Source organism: Gymnodraco acuticeps, unplaced genomic scaffold (assembly GCF_902827175.1).
Source record: "Gymnodraco acuticeps unplaced genomic scaffold, fGymAcu1.1, whole genome shotgun sequence".
NCBI lineage: Eukaryota > Metazoa > Chordata > Actinopteri > Perciformes > Bathydraconidae > Gymnodraco > Gymnodraco acuticeps.
The window spans coordinates 277,566-294,659 of NW_022991031.1; the positions used below are offsets into that span (position 1 = coordinate 277,566).

General features: G+C 43.8%; 1 long non-coding RNA gene and 1 pseudogene across 1 annotated transcript; one reads left to right on the plus strand and one right to left on the minus strand.

Moving 5' to 3' along the window:
- Positions 1-2,408: 2,408 nt before the first annotated feature.
- Positions 2,409-4,609, minus strand: LOC117559689. Its single transcript, XR_004570985.1, has 3 exons — positions 4,416-4,609; positions 3,393-3,950; positions 2,409-2,891 (listed from the first exon to the last, which is right to left on the minus strand). It is a non-coding gene; the product is annotated as an uncharacterized LOC117559689 (long non-coding RNA).
- Positions 4,610-10,909: 6,300 nt separating this feature from the next.
- Positions 10,910-12,295, plus strand: LOC117559691 (annotated as a pseudogene).
- The last annotated feature ends 4,799 nt before the right edge of the window (positions 12,296-17,094 follow it).

The window sequence follows — 17,094 nt, forward strand, 5'->3', positions numbered from 1 at the left end:
ACTGATGAGAATGAGGCTTAACTTACCTTTATATTTTTTTGTTTATGTTTTTCATATGTCTAAGAGCAGTGTTGTCAGAATGTTCAACAATACTTTAGATGTCATGTATGTCAGACTGTCACCACTTATATTTTGGCCCTCAAAAGATCAAATTCAGGTTAGTCTGCCCATGTGTTTCAGGGATCATTTTAGCAACTGTACTTCCATCATTGACTGTTTTGAAATGTTTGTAGAGAAGCCAAATAATTTAAGGGCACGTGCACAAACATACTCCTATTACAAGCACCACAACACTGTAAAATATCTAATTTCTATAACACCACAGGGTGTTACATCCTTTGTGTCAAAGGGCTGGGGGGGACGCACAAGCGACAAGTATATTACAGAAAACTGCTCATATCTTGAGAAATGATCACCAGGAGATGTTGTTCTTGCTGATAGAGGCTTCAATGTGAAAGACACTGGGACTGTATAATGCACAGTTGAAAATACCAGCATTCACCAAAGGCAAGCAGCAGCTGCATCCACTGGAACTTGAATCCACAAGGGGACTCGCTGCCGTCAGGATCCATGTGGAAAGAGTCATTGGCCTGGTCAGGAACAAATACACCATCCCGCTGTCTCTTTGCCAAGCAGCCACTCAAGGACAACCTACTTCCCTTGACAAGATGGTAACAGTTTGCTGTGCTCTTTGTAATGTCTGCCCATCTGTGGTACCCACAGAATAGATAGATACTATTTGTAAGTCGCTTTTGATAAAAGCGTCAGCTAAATGAGACAAAATGCTTATTGTGTATTCCCTTTTCTATGTATGTTGGATCTTCTCTCTATTATCTTTACAATTAATACATTAAAATGTCCAGTTTTTAACTAATAAACATCACTTTTTCCAAGTATTTGTTCCTTGGGGTTTTGTAAATACTCCTACAATGCATCTGCAAGTATTAGATACTAGGGGTGTAACGGTTCACAAACATTTCGGTTCGGTACGTACCTCGGTTTTTTGGTCACGGTTCGGTTCGGTACGTTTTCAGTACAGCAGAATTTTTTTTCACAAAACAAAACATATATATATATATATATTTTTTAAAAATTATTATTAAACTGTGAATAATGTATTCACTCAAATAAATACAAAATATAATAAAATAAACATTAAGGTGCAGCATTTCGATGAACTGAAATAATCTGTATTTGAACTTTACTGTAGGCTACTAGTACTCACAAAACATAAACTATTAGTTTTGGGTTTTTAATTATTATTAAACTGTGAATATTCACTCAAATAAATACAAAATATAATAAAATAAACATTAAGGTGCAGCTTTTCGATGAACTGAAATAATCTGTATTTGAACTGTACTGTACTAGTTCCTAAGCAGCCAGCTTGACATTATGACTTGCTTGTCATTGTATTTTCATGTTTTTTTAAAGAAAGATGAACTTGTCCACATTGCTTGCCGAAAGGGCAGATCTGCTGGCACTAACAATGTCTCCTGCTGTGGAGAACACCCTCTCGCTAGGGACAGAGGTAGCAGATACAGCCAGGTAGCGCTTTGCTAACATGGCAACATAAGGATATTTGGCGTTTGTAATAGCTTTGGTTCGGTCTGAACTCTCTGCGAGTGGTGGAGGCTTAAATGCTAGTGGGAGTTGGGTTTGCACTTCAGTCTTTTTTCTTTTGGTACCGGTGATATTCACGTTCGGGTGATGCCTTTTCAAGAGTGTGCAAGTTTGATGTATTGCCAGCCGCGTAACCAATGTTAGTTGAACAATGCCGACAAACAGCTTTGGTTCGGTCCACCTGTCTTTGTCCGTCATCCTTGTACGTAACTGCAAAACCAAAATGTTCCCAAACCGGAGACTTCAATGATGCTGGAGGATTTTCGAGCTCAACTTTATCTGCGTTCGCCATTAATTTTCGACAGTTCCTCAAATTACTGACTACATTTGAACGCATCCCTCTGACCAGCTCTCATAGTATGCCTCTCATCCAATGAAATGACTTGCTCGCTCTATGACGCGTTGAACCCAATGTGACCAAATTACTCTGAATGCTGCGACGCAGCACCTGAGATTACTTCCAAAAAGTTGTTCACGTTCTCAATTTTTTACGTTAAACGTTATATTCGTTCGGTACACTTCGGTACACACCTGTACCGAACCGAAGGGCCCGTACCGAATAATTTCGGTACGAGTACGTGTACCGTTACACCCCTATTAGATACAGTTATTTATTGCACAATCTACAGTGTATGAATATGTAAGCTTAATGGGTAAACAAAAACCTGACCATGAAGACAAAAGCAAAAGACCAGTGTCTGACAAGAAGAGCTTATTTATTGTCAGCTTCTTAATGTCCCTCAGATGTTTTGTCAGAGGTTGCAGTGGGGGAGAAGCGTGGCACAGTAAACCATTTACCCAACAACTCTGGTAGTATCCCTGTTCTAATTAAGTTTACCACCTTTGAATGTGCAACATCAAAAAAAGCGTCATCAAACATGATGCGCTGTTTAAAAAGTTCTTGAGGTGTCCACACAACAAAATCACAGAACATTACCTCTGCGACACGCATTTGTGCCTGCACTTGATACATATAGCTGTGATTCAGCTTTAGGCTCATCACACCTCCCTCAGGGACAGTCAGGCAGAACTGCGAGTCTTTGGTGCATTCAAGTAGACTGCAGTCTTTAGCGCTGAAAGGACACTTAATTTCTAAAATGCCAGGCTCATGGCAAGCACAGGTCACGACACCATCTGGGGATGCACCAATCCATGGCAGCTCTGGGTTGAGGATGAGCCCTGATGCTGCAACATTGATGTCTTCATGGTGATCTTGCATAGCCACCAGGTAAGCCTTTGTGGCAGTGTCCTCGTTTTGTAAACCCCATCTGAGGAAAATAACATGTTATTTTGGAAAAAAACTCATCGCTTTAAAAAGCCCCTAAAATACTGTTATTAGAATGTTAATATCTTGTTTTACCCTCATAATATCTAGTTACTCAATTATTGTATTTATTCATGATGAAGTAGTGGAAAGAATGTATGATTTAGTCTTGCTGCCTAAATGTATATATACCTGGTCGCTTCAGTGGAAAACTGAGGAGCGAGGATAGCAAACTCTTTTAATCAAAGACGAAGAGCTCTCTGTCTTGGCTGCCTCATGGAAGGATGACGCAGTAACTCTCCCTGCTCTCTGCTCAAACCAGACCCTCGACCTACTCTTTTTCCTGGTCTTCTCCTCAACTAACAAATACTCAAAAAGAATTGAACCATCAAAAGAGCTGTAATTATCAGAAAGCAGTGAAGTTATTCTTAATGAATATAGTGATGTTTAGGATTTAGCATTGTGACACGCTTTTATTTTACCGTAAGCCATTTCTATTTCTTACCTGCTCTGGTGTGAGATTCAGCTCCTCAAAGACTTTGGCACCCTCCTCTAGCAGTGCAGGCAAATCCAGTACAAGTCTACTGCTTTGATACAGACTGGTAAGGGGTGTTGGCAGATCCAGTTGTACAGTCTTTGGCGTACGTATCTGTGGGAATGGCCTTCAATGACCGACAGGATAGCACTTTTCTTGGGCTTTGTCTCTTGTTCTTCACTTTGGTGGAGTTGTTCACAGAATAACTTGAAATCATCAGCAGATGGTCTCATGTGCTGAAACAGGTCTTCGGCTTGAACTTGTTCTTTAATGGTGAAGATGTTAGACACCTCATCGTACTTCACCATTTTAGTGCTAGGCTGTGTCCATGTGCATGGCTTCTCTGTGCATGTCTGGTTTTCTCTTCTCAACAGCAGCCACAACTGTAACCATAAGTGCTGCTGCGTGGGAACAAACCTCTCCTAACCCTGCCATGCATGTACAATGCGCCATCACCACTGTCCCGTCCTCCTGCACCACAATCCATGGAGATGTTGGTTTGCTGTTCAAAGCCTGGGAAGGATTGACCTGTTAAGTGAAAAATGCAGTATATTAATGTTGTCATATAAAAGCTAAACTCTCCTAAGCTTGTACAAATGTAAGATTCAAAGGTTTATTGTCAAATACAATAGCTACAGCGTAGATTGGCATTTAATATCTGAAGTCCCAGGCTGCTCCAAAAGTAGGCTACAACATACAATATCCTTAAGACATAAAAAAACAAGTAAAGATAGAGCAACGCGAAATATAACAATAGTGCAAGTGACAGAGAATCGTGAAATAAACATGGACCTCTTGCTTATGTAGAAAAAAATAAGAATTAATTTGTCATTGAAAGAAGAGTATGTTGCTTTAAAACAATATAGCTAGCTGGAGTTATGATGTTAGCTAGAAATACCATTTGCTAGCAACTGGCTAGCAAGCTAACATCATCACTTTAGACATAAATACAACTATAATAACACGGTTTATGATTGTTGTTAAATTACTTACCTTCGCTGTGATCACATGTAGGTGTATCTTCTCGACATGCCATATCTTGGTGTCGTTCACCCACCCGGCAACGGCGTATTGATATGCATCTGTGCTCTTAAAAGCCTTCAGGCTCTCTCCGGTGAATGGAGATGGATTGTGAACAAGATACATATATATGTCGGGAAAAGTTAGTTGGGGAAGACACTTAGCCGAATTCAATAAACAAAATACAGTTGGGGGTAACAAATAGGGATCGCATCCAATAATCGCCGTTTTTAACAAATATCTCTCTCTCTCTCTCTTTCCCGTTTAAATGCACTGTGTTTGCTGCCATGAGGAGTGTAAACAAACTGTCAGAGTCAGTCACAAAGATGGAGGCGGGCATTCCGGAAATGACGTACTTGGTACCCATGAATACATATATTTATTCTTTACTGTCGGGTCACTTATTACAGGTTCAGCGAGCTGCACGAGCCTGACGAGCTGTCAGGAGAGGAAGAGGAAAAGAGAGCACCCCGTTTATTTTTCCCATTTTATTATCCAGAATTACTGTACATCTTTGAATAAAGTAGTTAATCTACTATTAGTAGTTTGTTTAAATGCATTAATTACGTTTTTTTTTCATTACATAAAATAAATCACACGTACCCCCTGCAGTACTCCAACGTACCCCTAGGGGTCCGCGTACCCCCATTTGAGAACCACTGTGATAGAGTATTCCTACACTCTAGTACTTCTACTTTTATTAAGTACAAGATCTGAGTACTTCTACTAAAGTACAATATCTGAGTACTTCTACTTTTACTTTAGCACAATATCTATACTTATACCACCTCTGTTTATAGCCTATGAAAAAAACTATTAGAAAACGAAGGCTAAAGCTAACGTTAGCAGATAGTGACAATGTATGCTAGCTAGCTAGCTAGATCAACGATTCCTTAAATGATATTGCGACAGAAAAACGTTTCAGTTCACATCACGCTCTGCCGCTCTGCTCTGAACACCTGAACGGCTCGTTCTAACAGCTGTTCACCAGCGGCTCAGCCTGTGCCACAATAACACCATGCTTGTCATGATGGCACATAACAGCTCGCGACCGCAGATTATTTCGGCGATTAGATAAAATGTAAATTATATTTGACGCACCTTTAGTTACATTTCCATTACTTTTCAAAAACTTTGGGAAAAATATTGTTTTCCATAACTTTTCCAGGGCCTGGAATTTCCATTTTGAATTTCCATGACTTTTCCAGGTTTTCAATGACCGTACGAACCCTGCAAATAATCATGGTCATACTTCCTCTGTTTTCTGCCAGACGTCTTCTCTCTCACTTTAGGTAACTTCACTAAAAATGTATCCATGTTGCCGCTCGCATAAAGTTAGCTGAAGTTAACTAGCTAGATTTCACTGTTTCTCGTTATTTTTTTCTCACGCTGAGCCTCCCCTGAAGCTCCCCGGGGTGGCGCGCCTCACACTTTGAAAACCACTGGTCTAGTAAATAGGGTAAAAGGGGACTAGAAAATTCCGAGAAATGTTGACTGTGTGACTGAAACTTGGGCGTGCGTCCCAATGCTAACATTGTCCCCGATGAGTAAGTATTAACAGCATTAGTTGTATTGTTAACCTGTTAAGCCCCAAAGACCCCTTCGGCGGATCTTTTTTTTTTTTTTACGACACTGTGTCTCAAGGCTTCTTAATATTAAAAAAAACGATGAATGTGTCATACCCTCCTAACGGGAAGAAACTCAGCTAACTGATGATACGAACCATTTTTACCGAAACAAAACACAAGTCTCACAAGAAGGGTCTAAATGAGCTCTGAGCGAAAACATGCTAACGCACTTAGCACAGAACTCTAGCTATACCGATCGATATACTTATTGGATCTGCACAAACAAGCTTAGCTAACATCCTGAGATTCCACAGATTATAGAAGTATAAGTATCATCACTGAGCAAATACAGACAACACACAACGTATTATTTATTTGTTGGACATTGTTGGGTAACACATTAAAGATGTTCTTTATAAAACGTTCCCTCAATGTTACATGATAACAAATGAAGAGCATTTTCAAAGTAACATTCTGAAAATGTTTTCAGGATGTTATTGAGGCTTGAGATGACATAAAGTGTTTTATAAAATGTTCCTTTAATGTGATATGTTAACAAAGGTGGAACGTTTTGCCTGCAAGATTCTAAGGATGTGTTTTGGACGTTGTTGGGGTAACACATTAAAGATGTTCTTTATAAAACGTTCCCTCAATGTTACATGATAACAAATGAAGAACATTCTCCAAGCAACATTCTGAAAATGTTTTCAGGATGTTATTCTTTTTTTATAAAACGTTCCTGTGATGGCAAATATTAACACGGTCATGGTCAACGTCAGATTGATTTCTAGAGTGCTTTAAAAAACAAACTTGTTGCATTTGTTTGAAAAGGATGTTTTAAAAAAAATCTGATGTCACCACATTTTCCTTTTGAAAAAAACAAACAAGCACGTAATTCATGATAAGCTGTAAGCAGATATTGCATGTTTGCGGTGGCATGTGTGAGTTCCCAGTTTGTTACCATTCGTTGTTCTAGGAATGTTTTCAGCGGGACGTTTTATTTTGGTTCCCAGAATGTTCTTCTGAAAGGTAGGATAACGTTCTCTAAAAACATTCTTGAAATGCTTGGTAATAATCTTCTTGAAATGTTTTTGATAACATTGTTAGAACATTATGCCCTACTGTTCTTAAAACGTTTTCAGCAGGACGTTTTATTTTTGGTTCCCAGAATGCTCTTCTGAAAGGTAGGATAACGTTCTTTAAAAACATTCTGGAAATGTTTGGTGATAACCTTCTTAAGATGTTTTTGATAACCTTCTTAAGATGTTTTTGATAACATTGTTAGAACATTATGCCCTACTGTTCTTAAAACGTTTTCAGCGGGACGTTTTATTTTGGTTCCCAGAATGTTCTTCTGAAAGGTAGCATAACGTTCTCTAAAAACATTCTTAACATTTTTGGTGATAACTTTCGATGCGATGTATGAGCGCATTGAGACAATGAATAGGATGTATAAAAACGAATTTATGCATGTCAATATTCACTCACATGCACTTATAATCACACTAAGGTATGTAGGCCCACAGTATTCATAATTTAATTTGTGTAAAATATCCGAAAATAATCACACTTTTTTCTGACTATAAAGGTTGTGTCTCGTATGTAAGTTCTAACTGTTAGATAAGCTATCTGGCCGTGAGTGGTTTGTGAGGGCTGTGTATACAGTAAACAGTGTCCGCTGTTTATGCATATTGGATACAAATCGCTATTGCACCCTTTAGATTTGAGACCGACAGACATATAGAGGAATGGACCGACTGTCACTGCCCGTCCCTGAAACCCCTGTTAGTGTTTGTATGTGTTTGTTTCTACTGTGTGTCTCTCTCTCTCTGCCTGCTGGTCTGCTCTACACGGCAGGGAGCAATCTCCAATCAACCACACCTGCAACCTGCTCATCAGCCACACTATGAAAGCCTGCAGCCTGCACTCATTCCCTGCCAGATTGTTGCCGTGAACCCTTTGTTGCGTGCCGCTCTAGCTTTTTACCAGCATATTCTTTGACAAATGTGCCAGCTTTTGCCTCACACTCATTGTTATGTCTCTCCCAGGAGGAATCCAAGGCCTTCCACACTCCCAAGATCAGCCAGGCCTCTCTACCCACCCTGGAACAACTGTTTCCCACTGCCGCCATAACCATGCCCGGCGCCGTGGGAGGGCCAGGGAGGCCCTTTTATGCTACGATGTATGTGATGTCAGAAAAAAAAAAAAAAATCGCAGGCTGTTTATTGTGCATTCTGTAGACTCCCATTTCTGTTTGAATTACAAAATGGACATCAAAAATTGGCTTAAAAGGTCTAAGGATTTATTAAAACGAAATAGCGATGAAAGAACTGCAGCCGATGGTACTGCTGGCGACCCTGCACCTGCCGTTGCAGCAGCACGCCTTAATGTCACAAGCTTGACCTTGGCAAACCCCGGGGCTGAGTTAGCGATGATCTTGGGGTTAATAAACCCAAGCAGGTGAAGCTGGATCGTTATCCAGGGAGATTGTTTTCAGGAAAGAAGCGCACTTTTGCCGCTGCATGGTACAACAACAGGAAATGGCTTGAAATTAGGTTAAATTGTTAACATAGGTTCAGGAGCATGGCCACGCCTAAAACTCCGCCTCAAACCACGGCCACCCCTATTTATATCCGGCAAAACTTCCGGCCACTGCTTGTCTCCATCCTTTCAAGGACTGTCAGCCAGACCGTGATTCACGCCGCGCGTCGTCACGGTTCAAACAAGCTAAACGCTACCACGAGAACATTTGACTCACCATGAATCCCGAACTGCTGATCATCTCGCCGGAGTCAGATGAAGATCTGCTACCCGCCATCCTCGGGTCAGCAGTCGGATCTAAGCCAAGCATCCGAACGGAGCCGCGTGCGCTCGGCAATCGGTGTCCCACACACCAGCCGCCACCGCTCCCACTCAAGCTCCCCCAACGAGATACCTCCAACTCCAGACAGGTTCCAGGCTTCGTCTACTCCGCCAGCGAGGGCAAACAACCGGGGCCACAACAGGCACAGCCAGCTCCAATCTCCCCACCACCGGCAGCCTGCCTCACTCGCAGCCCCCAGTCACTCGCAGCGGCGCACTCGACACTCCTCTCGGACGGAGCCGCGCTCCGAAACGGAGCCCGAACTACGGAGCCCGAACTACGGAGGTGGACAGTCATTCAACTCCAACGTTTCCTGAGAGAAAATGGCATCCACTTTCACCGAAACGACAACAAGGCTAGACTGTTCAATCTCTACAAAGCCTACAGCAGCACAACGGCAAGAACAACGACACACACAGCTCTTCCTGCTCCAGAGCCAACCACCGCGCGGCGCGCGCACCACGGGCCGTGACGTCACAGGCCGCCGTCCTCCTCCACGGACACAGCCCGACTCACTAGCACCCCCTGTCGGGGGCCAGGTCGTATTGCCCTCCGTGCCTGCTCTCTCTGTGTCTGACATGTCGCAGCTCATGTCAACCTTTCTCTTATCCCTGTGCTCACAGGCTTCACAAAATCCCCTTGCACATACATCCCTTCATCCCTCCATCCCTTCTTCTTCTCTACCTTCAGCGGTCCACAGCAACCCAGCTTCCGCTTACCTTCCTCCTTTAGCGGCTAACCCCGTAGCAACAGCGCCTCACCCAGTAACCCAAGGGGCCATGCTACACGCTAACCCATTAGCCGACTCTTACCCAGTACCTTATTTCCCAACTGGTCTATCCTTTCCCCCTCCCCCTCCCCCTCCCGCCAACCCTACCCCATCCCTTCCCCAACACCCAAATGTTTTTCCTCCCTGTGCAACCAGCTACACTCTAGCCACAGCAACACCACCCATCCAGCCAGCCTCCTCAGTCTATCGCCCTTCCCCCGCGTCGCCCGTCTTGCGCCAGCAGATTCTCCTGGGTAACTACGTAGACTTGGCTCAGCTACTACAGCCATCAATCACCGACACTAGCCAGCCCAGGGAAATGCAGACCAACTTCGGTTTAGTCCAGCTGCGAAATCCATCACCTACGAGGTCCAAGGACATAACCCCCGCAGAGTTCGCCCTAGCTTTCTCCCTTTACCGCGACGTCATCTGCTCAGTCTATCCCACACGCAGAACCGAGTTAGACGAGTATCTCCTCATAGAGCTCGACATGGCCTTACGCTTTGGAGGCTCAGGGTTTTACACCTACCATGTCCACTTCACTAGCCAAGCCGCCGGCCGCATCAAGCAGTTCAACCAGTTCAACCAGGGAACATACTGGGGCGCTCTGGACTCCGAGCTTTACTGCCACATCTTTGCAGCACGCGCATCCCTCTCTTGCCAATTATGCGGAGCCCCCTCCCACCCGGCCTCAGCATGCTTAGTCAGCGCCCCACCACCCGAGCCACCCCGCTCACTCCCCTTTCCATCAAGAGGCAACGCCTCAACCTTCAACCGCCAATCACCTGCTGCACCCCCACATCCCATCATCCCCAGGCCCGTAAACAAACGACCATCAGCCAATGCCCCCGCTTCAATGGGCGTTGACAGACGTGGAAGGCCAATACTCTACCAGGGAGGCAGGATGGTGTGTAACAATTTCAACGACCTAGGCTGCTCTCTTTCTAGCTGCCGCCTCATGCACATCTGCTCTTTCTGCGGCGGCGCTCATGCCAGGAGCACCTGCCCTCACAACCCAACTACACCAACAGATTGACTAGCACGGCACCTTAGCACACCCGTCAAGGTAAGCAACCTTGCTACCGCCTTAGTAAATCATCCAGATAGACAGTTTGTTTACTTTCTCACCAGTGGCTTCTCCCACGGTTTCCACCCAGGCATAGCAATACTGCCTGACACATCTCACATCTGCCGCAACCTTCAGTCCGCTTTAACAGAACCTCACACCGTCGACACCTTACTAGCCAAAGAAGTCAAAGAAGGGTTCATGATTGGCCCATTCGATTGTCCCCCCTTTCCAGTGTTCCGCATCAGTCAAATAGGCATAGCTACTAGGAAATACTCCGGGAAAAAGAGGCTCATAATAGACCTGTCTTCTCCACACGGCTCAGCCATCCCGAGCATTAACAGTGTCATTCCAAGCCCAGACTTTTCGATGCAATACGCAAACATCGACCACGCCATCACCCTCATCCGCTTAACAGGCCGCGGAGCATGGCTCTCTAAGGCAGACATCACCAGTGCATTCAAGATCTTGCCTATTCACCCAGATTTCTGGCGTTTCTTCGGAGTGTACTGGATGGGAGCCTATTACTTCTCAGTACGCCTCACATTCGGCTGCAGAAGCAGTTCCAAAATCTTCGATTCCCTTTCAGAAGATCTGTGATGGATCTTGACAAACAACCACAGACTCCCCTACGTGCTCCATCTCCTTGACGACTTTCTCATCGTCACTCCACCATCCTCACCCCCCTGCCACGGGCTGAGCACACTCATACAAACATTTTCAGACCTTGGCATCCCTCTGTCCGAAGAGAAAACCTCAGGGCCTAAAACCATCGAGTTTCTAGGCATCACCCTGGACTCAATGTCTTTCCAGGCTTCTCTAACCTCAGAGAAAGTACAGCGCATCACTCTCCTCCTGTCAAATTACTTACAGGCAGACAGATGCACGAAACGGCAGCTGTTAGCCCTCCTCGGCCACCTAAATTACACCATCCGCATAATAACTCAAGCAAAACCCTTCTTGTCCAACCTGCTGAACAGAGCGGCGTCAGTTCCCTCCATCCACGATCGACTATTTCTCGACGACGCATGCAAAATGGAAATGCACCTTTGGCAGGACTTCCTGTCCTCGTTGAACGGCATCTCTTTCTTTTATGATGATTTCATTACCAAACCCGAGGATATCCAACTCTTCATTGACGCAGCCCCCCCCATAGGCTTCGGCGGCTACTACGCAGGGAGATGGTTCTCATCCACCTGGCCTCCGGAGTTCACAGCTCTCAATTCGCAGATGCTTTCTCCTTCATCCGCACTTCACAAACTATATCCCATCATCATAGCCGCCATTCTCTGGGGGCACGAATGGTCTAGGAAAGCCATACTCATCCACACCGATAACAGCACAGTCGTAGAGATCCTTAACAAAGGCCGATCTCGCTCCCTAGCCATCATGCAGTTCCTCCGCAGACTCACCTTAATCTCTGCCCAACACCAGTTCATCCTCAAAACAGCACACATCCCAGGTCATGAGAACGGCATCGCTGACTCTTTGTCTCGTTTCCAATTCCAGAAATTCAGAATCTTGGCCCCAGAGGCGGATCTCCATCCCATACAAGTCCCACCGTTTTCAGCCACCACATTCAACTAAACCCACAACTGGAACTACTCTCATACGCTTCACGGGAAGCCATCCTCAACAGCCTTGCCACAAGCACCTTGTCAGCCTATCTCACCGGCTGGAATTGCTTTAAGGCATATCACAGAGCATACCAGCTACCATTCCCCACTCTGGACGTCATATCCGTCTGCAATTTCATTACTCACGCCATCCGTAAGTGCCGGACATCCACTATTCAGACATACTTGGCCGGAATTAACTTCTTCATTAAAATAGCCAGCGGCCACATCCCATAGCCCCGTCACAATGCTCATCAAAGGCTTACGTAAGCAGGAACCCTCCCTCACAGCCAAACGACTGCCACTCACTTCCGACCTTCTCAGCCTCTGCATCCGTTCCCTACGCTCAGGATACTTATCACCAATGGTCGACCTTACCCTAGAATGCATGTTCCTGCTAGCATTCTTCGGCTTCCTGCGATGCTCCGAATTCGCACCTACTTCATCCGCCTACAACCCTCACCACCACCCCAGCCTATCCGACATATCCCTGCACACAAACGACTCCCTCATATTTACACTCAGAAGGAGTAAAACAGATCAGCTGGGAATTTCTTTCCCCATCCACATCTTCCGCCTGAACTCGTATCTCAGCCCATACGAGCCACTAACCAAATACCTCAGCGCAAGGTACGCTGCAAATGCAACGCCTCAACACCCACTCTTTCTCACCGAAACAGGGAAAATGGCCACACGTTTCTGGTTCCAGAAACACTTCCACAACGTCTTGCTTATTTCGGGGATACGCTCAGAACACTATTCGAGCCATTCCTTCCGCATCGGTGCAGCGTCCGCAGCAGCGAGACTAGGCATTTCCGACCAAATCATCCAGGTCCTGGGCTGCTGGTCATCCCAAGCTTACCACACTTACATCCGTAACAATCTCAACGATCTCAGACGGGCACACGCTCAACTCAGTTCCATTTAATCCGACTCTTTTGGGGGCCCGTAATCAGCCCACGCAGATCATGCCGGAGACGGAACCCCCACTCTGAGTCTCCCACTGCACGGACCACAGCTCGTCCTCCCAGATCATCCTTTGACCCCCCTCACATCATTCACATGTTACTTCAATAAACTTACAAACATCACATTGTTGTTCCTGCTAGTGAAATGAGGTTAAATTGCTAACATAGGTTCAGGAGCATGGCCACGCCTAAAACTCCGCCTCAAACCACGGCCACCCCTATTTATATCCGGCAAAACTTTCGGCCACTGCTTGTCTCCATCCTTACAGTGCAGAGCAGTGCACCCCTTACCTGTGCAACATTGTTTTATGATCTTAGAAAGTCCTGAATCAAAAGCGAAGCCTTTCCGTGTTTTCAAATCAAACAAAAATACTGAAACTATATCTCACTTTTCATATGTGAGAGTTTTATGTTTTGGAATTTGTCTCAATTATCACCTCCCACACTGAGAGAGAACAGACACTGTTAAATGGTCTGATGTCCAACAAAGCCCATCCAGTTAATGGTTTGTGATGATAAGGACTCAAACAAATAGAGTGTTGGTGGAGAACAACCAACAGCCAAACATTATTACATAAGGCCATCTCTAGCCAGTACCTTGCATCTTCCTTCTAAATGTGGCAGTACTCTTTTATATTTGATTTATAATGACTCTCACTTGATAATTTGATTATATTTACATTAAAGTCTGTAAAGTATTTTGTGAAATGCAATAATTATTACTCCAAAGCATGCCATCCACCCTCATTAGAACTTTCTAAAACCAAGTAAATTCTTCACAAAAAGGAAACTGAAACAACACAATGCTGAAATACTTGATACAAGAAACAATATCTCACGATAAAAATATTATCATACCAAAGTGTAAAAGATAATGAAAAATGTCTTAACCAACTTAGTTTTAACATATGCTTATTGGCACTAAACAACCTCAATGGTTGCACTAGAGCAGTGGTAACCAACCTTTTCAAGACCTAGATCACTTTTTATTCCAAAATGTAAACCCAGATCTACCAATATTCACATGTACAGATATTAGCCTACAGTTCAATGCAATCCATATTAAGTTTCTCTGTTCAATGCACAATATATTTTCAATGCTCAAGTTGCTCTATCAGCCTGCCTTTAATGAGACTGTTGTGACTGCACATTATCCGTAAGCCTTTTGAAATCTGGCCTATAGTTACTGATTGCCAGCCTGAGGCAGTCAGTAACGGTACGTCCACATGGCAGCATTGCGTTGAAGCTTGTGTCTGGCGTGGACCAACAACCAATCACATTAATCTCCTGCCCCGGACACACAAGCACACGGTTTGATTGGCTAGTGCTTGTACTGGCATATGATTTGATTGGCTGGCGCTTCCGTCGACGCTTGAAAAGTTGAACTTTTCTCGACTTTCGAAGCGAGCAACGGAGGCAAAGTGACCCGACGGAACCACAATGCAGTTCTGCAAAGCGTGACGTCACCCCATTCAAAGTGAATGGGAAGCGCCTCCGTTGAAGCACACAACGCTGCCGTGTGGACGTACCGTAAGATGAGCGTCATACGAGTTCTATACTTGGATTTTATTATGTTCATTTGTGAAAAGGCCATATGTGGAGCCAAACTGGCCTTCAGTTTAAGCGCACATGACACAAGTGGATACCTCTCTCTAATTACGAGTGACCAAAAGTCCTGATCTCTTGCCTTCAATTCAATGTCAATGTTATTTCAATGATCTCCATGTCAACGGCCATAGGTAATGTAAACACCTCCTGCATTTTAGCTGACAGCTGTTCAATGTCAATGCTGAGGAAAGGGTTTGATACAAAACCAACTACTTGCCCCATGTCCTGTAGCTCCTCAAATCGAGCACCAAATTCTGATGTCAGTTTGTTCAAATGGGCGCAGAATTGTTCTGGATGAAAAGCAGTTTTGTCTGTGAGGTTTTGTGACACCTTTTCAAGATTTTGGAAGTGGGTCAGCCTCGCATGTCTTAACTGAGTGGTCCACAAACTGAGCTTCACTTTGAATGCCTCCACTGCGCTAATCATGTGACCACCCAGATAGCGGGGAACGTTCTCACAACTTTGGCTAACATTACCTACAGGTTATAATAATGTTTTAAAGAAACATTTTAATCTGATGTTCAAATAACCTTTTTAGGATGTTTATTATTTCAAATAATGTTTCTATAAGGCAGGGGTGGGGAACCTCCGGCCCCCGGCTGTATACGGCCCGGGGGCCGTTTGGTACGGCCCTCGAGGTAATTTATAAACACATGCAAAAAAGAAAAAAAATTAAGAAATCTAGACCGCAAAAAAATTAAACAAGCGAGTGTCTGTTTTTCCTGGCCAAGGTCTATGGCGTTATATTTGTGCCTCTATCCTGAGCACGCAATGAAACATGTTGAGCTTAGAAAATGCTATTGAGCGCGCACTTGAACATTTTTGAGCACAGAGAAATATATTTTCTCTCATAAAACTCCTGCTCCGTGCGCAAGCAGACCGCTTCCCTCGCTCGACCTCTCCACCCTGTGCGCGCTCAGCATTGCCTCCCTGCTCGCTCAAGTTGTAGAGAAGAGTTACGACAGCGGAAGTCCAAAATGCTTGATCGTCACGTGGTTCAGAGAGACTCAGAAAGTTCCCGGAAGTTGGTGGCAGGCCATTTCAATCACGATTTGAATGCATTAATAACAGGATAGAAATGCAATTTTTGGTAATTAGTGGTCAATAAAGGTTTTGATTTGCAATATTTATACAACATATCGATATGTGTATGTAGTTACATCAATGTGTTTGTTTTTTTTAAGTAAAATGTGCTAATATTTGAGGATTAAGATAAAATAAGAAGTACTTTATTGATAACAATTGGGGAAATGTTTACGCTGCAGCAGCAAAAGACAAGGCATTGTACATTAGACAGTTAAAAGTCTAGAATTAAACAATTGAAAATGTAAACATCTTAAATAGAAATAAAATAGCATTACAAAAAGTAGAAAATATTCATAGATAGTGTGAACAGCTATCTTACCTGTTAACATATACCTGTTAGGCTAGCGTTGCCTTGGTTACAGAGCCTGTTGCTGTTGTTTATTGCTTTGATTTCTTTAAAAACAAATATTATCTTCTTAAACTTGTATGGTAGTCAGGAGAATCACTTCCTAATGTTTATTGATATATTTAGAGGGAGGGAAGGAAGGTTTCAACATTCAGATTAGAATAATTTCTACCATTTATTTAATTCATGGTGGTTTCAGTAATCCCATGGTAATTGAGGACATAAGTAATCTAAATGACTAATGTAATCTTTATGAATTGAAATGACAGGAGACTGACAGGTGCCTATCAATAATTGTCAACTGACAGCACAATGAGTCAAAGGACTAGCAGCAGCAGCATGATGATGATGTTACATGTGTTGTTTTAGGAACATCCATGTAAATAAATGGAATTCAATAAACATTGAATAGCATATCATGCTCAGTTTTGTCTGTGCCTTTTCCTCCGTGTTGTCCTGGCATATAGTCTCCCCCATGGTTTGCTGTGCTGCCTGGGGATGCTCCAATTGCTCAGAGAAAGGAATATGAATGTACGGTTTCCCCACTGACACAGAGAGGAGGAAAGAATGGCTGGCTCAAGTCAGCAGGAGCAATTTAACTATCACAAAAGACAACAACAGCAACAAAACATGTGAGGTAGGCCTAATCATATTTTTCACAAAACAAAGACCACACCATTGGGAAGCTTAATGTCTGTTTAATAGACCGTATGCATCTCATTGATCCCTTGTTCCATCACAGAAGGATTTCAAGATGGCGCC